The following is a 3,946-nucleotide window of genomic DNA, read 5'->3' on the forward strand; positions in this document are numbered from 1 at the left end:
ACAATAATAATGTTGAAAATAAATAGTGATTTTAAGAGAATAATAATCATGATAATAAGAAGAGAATAGTAAGGATAATGATATTTAAGTGGTGAAGGAACAATGTAGAAATAATGGAGGATATGTGAATTGGTAGCATGTGAAATAAAGTATGGTAGCATGGTATAAGAAGGAACGTCAAAGTAAAAGGAAGAAAGCTGGAAAGGGTAGGCAGAAGTGGGAAAAAGGTATCTACTTAGAGTCTGGGAAGCCATTCTTGGAGGGCAAGTGTCGCGGTAGATTTTGTCCATTTTAAGTCACCAGTTCTCTTGTTTGTGTTTTTGTGGTTGGCAATGTAAAGTGATTCAATTATTTTCCGTTGTTTCTTGTGTAGTCCTTTAGCTAGAATGGTGGATCCCTCCCAGTTTGGTAGGTGTCCCTCTGTGTCTATGTGGTTAACTAGAGCGTTTGTTTCTCGGTGGTGTCTAATGTCCGCTTTGTGTTCCCTGAGTCTGTTGTTAAGTCCTCTGTATGTCTCTCCGTAGTATGCACAGTCGCATCCTTTGCAGGGAATTTTGTATACGATGCTATTGTCACGGTTCGTCTTGGTTCTGTTTGTGATCAAGTGTCCTATTTTCTTCCCTGTGTCATTTACTATGATGAGTCCTGTCTGTCTCAACGTTTTGGAAAGCATGTGAGAGAGGCCAGAGTTAGGAACCACAAGGTATCGTAAATCTGTCCTCTCTTCACTTTCTTTCCTCTGTCTGATTTTAATGGCTTTCCGTAGTGACGTCCCTAACATGCCCTCTGGGTACCTTAGGTATTTACAAGAAGAAATTGAATACATAACCACTGCATTCTGGAACCTAAGGTACCCAGAGGGCATGTTAGGGACGTCACTACGGAAAACCATTAAAATCACACACACACACACACACACACACACACACACACACACACACACACACACACACACACACACACACACACACACACACACACACATATATATATATATATATATAACCAAGAGAATAACAAAGGAGGCGACGAATAACATTATAAATTAATTTTGCAATACATTTGAAAAATAGATCTAAGATGTTCGTAGCACATAGTTATTCCCAGGTTTTATATGTATAAATGGTTTATTCCAATGAGGGAGTACTGATCTTTGCGCGTTTTTCAGTTAGTCTTGCAGAGACTTTGTTATTCTCTTAGAGTTGATGAGCACTAACAGAAGTGTAACAGGTGATTTTATTTTGTTTTCCATCTCTCACCCCTACCCCACGGATAATGGAAACAAAATTACTTAGTTCGGATTGATATGGTAAAATCCAGTCAAATATAGACTCGTTTTCATCATCTGTCTTTCAAATAGTCGAAATCAATTTTTTCTCTCTCGGTTTGGACTATTACAATCGAGTAACTTCTCGATTATTATTTTTTTTTCGTAAAAATATCGACAAATATTTTTTTTACTAGGGGCTTTAATACAGATTATAGACTCGGGGGGAGGGGGAGGTTGCACGTAAATCCTTTACATTATTATTCGTAAACCTCTTTCCTGCCTATTAGTCAGGTCGCCGTCAGACCATTTCATGAACTCTTGTGACACACAACACCTTCCGCGAAGATTGTGTTTGTGTGTGTGTGTGTGTGTGTGTGTGTGTGTGTGTGTGTGTGTGTGTGTGTGTGTGTGTGTGTGTGTGTGTGTGTGTGATTCACCTTGGTCTCTGGATCACGTGTTGGACTCGTGATCGACAGCTATTTCCATCCCGGAAGAGAGCTCAGAGCTTGTATGACCGATCTATGGGTAATGCTATGACCTTACACGCACACACACACCCAACTCCTCGCCCACGAGAGTTGGAGTAACGACTCAAACCGCAGCGATACTGAAATAATTTCAGCCCTTGGCAGGATTCGAACCCATGAACCCCGACACCGCCGTACTGACAGTCTGGGTCTCTACCAATCGCGCCACCGAGTCGCGCGCGTGTGTGTGTGTGTGCGTGCGTGTGTGTGTGTGCGTGCGTGCGTGTGTGTGTGTGTGTGTGTGTGTGTGTGTGTGTGTGTGTGTGTGTGTGCGTGCGCGCGCGCGTGTAGTGTTTTTTAAGAAGGTTTAAACATTTTCAACCGTGGGGTTCCTCTGAAGTGAATGAAATTGCTTAGCACTAGCCAGAACATTAAATCAAAATTGTCTTTTCGAGATTAATGTGATGTTATTTTGATTAACACACACACACACACACACACACACACACACACACACACACACACACACACACACACACACACACACACACACACACACACACACACACACACACACGCATATATTTTTTTTTTGTGGTAGTTATCTTTTGTTATGGCTGCCGCTTGGATATTTCATCACGTTTTACTGGGATTAATGGGATACTATTTTTACTGAACTGAAGAAGAACCAAGACATCGAAAAGGAGCGTTTTGATACTCATAGATATTAATTCAGCTGACACCAGACAACTTTATTCAGCCGAAGGGTGGCGGGTTAGCATAACAAAGAAGAGGGTACAAATGAAATAATGTAAGGAATATCCGAATCATGCCAACTTCGGAGCTCTTGGATCAGGACGCAATCCTGCGTCACGCGATGCTCGATGAAAATACAAACCCGCTACTCTACAAATCACTGTTAATCGGTTCACAAAATCACTAACAAAGTAGTACCACGAAGTTTAATAGAATAGTCTGGCGGATATGACAATGAAAGGAAATGTACCAGCTGTTAAAAGAAAATGTTAATTTGTTATTTATATATCATGAAGAGGAAAAAAACACATAAATAAAGGACAAGAGCAGAACTCCCAAAGAGGGAGTTTCCAGAAAGAGAAGAGTTTAGAGTACTCCAGATGAAGTCAAGTGCTGGTGTACGGTGTCGTGAGATTTCCTTTTGAAAGTCCTAATCATAGGCCTTTGGCAAAGGCATCAAGGGCAAGAGAGTTCCAGATCCTCCCAGTGGAAGGACAGAAAGACAGAGCGTAATGGTTGACTCTTGTAAAGACTAATTGTACAGGAAAAGGGTGAGATGTTTCAGAAACTCCGGAGCTGCGTGATCTCCTTAAGAAGGGTGGCACGCAGTCATTGAGAGAGCTGAGCAGTATCCATGAGAATAACTGAAAAAAGGTAAAGGTGCATTGTTAGTCAGAAAGGTAGAAGCTGAATTTTTTTTCGGTAAGAAAAGAAGCATTGAGTGAAATGAATCGTTTAACACATGAAAACATATTCCATATAAGGGAGAATGAATCTCCTGCATAAGGGGATTCAATAGTTTGAGATTAGTTTTCCAGTTAAGTCTACAAGTGAAAGATAGTCCACGAATGTTTAAGGTGTCAGAAGGAAAAATGTGTATGCTATCGAAGAAAATATGATAACTCTGTGGAAGACTGTGTCGAATGGACAGGTAAAGAAATTGAGTCTTGGTGTTGTAGAATGACGCTAGGTTTTCTTTGTCCCAATCAAATATGATTGAAAGGTCAGCTTGAGAAAGACATCTGGAGAATGACGATATATATATATATATATATATATATATATATATATATACTGTATATATATATATATATGTATATATATATATATATATATATATTTATATATATATATATGTATATATATATATATATATATATATATATATATATATATATATATAGTGTCATTGGCGTAAGAGTGTTTAGAAGATTTGGAGTCAAGTAGGTCTTTTACGTATAGAAAGAAAAGAGAAGGCGATAGAAAAGAACCCTGTGATACGCTTGAGTTTATCCATGGGGAGACGAACAGTGACCATCTTCAAAATCGGATGTAGAATGGCTAGAAAGCAAATCAGAAATGAGGGACCAGAAAGAGGAATAGATACCATGCGAGCGTACTTTGGAAATCAAATGTTTGTGCTACATGTTATATATCCCCTTTGGTACTAAAA

The sequence above is a fragment of the Oratosquilla oratoria genome, chromosome 1 (assembly GCF_046742065.1).
Source record: "Oratosquilla oratoria isolate Oo_2021 chromosome 1, ASM4674206v1, whole genome shotgun sequence".
Lineage (NCBI taxonomy): Eukaryota > Metazoa > Arthropoda > Malacostraca > Stomatopoda > Squillidae > Oratosquilla > Oratosquilla oratoria.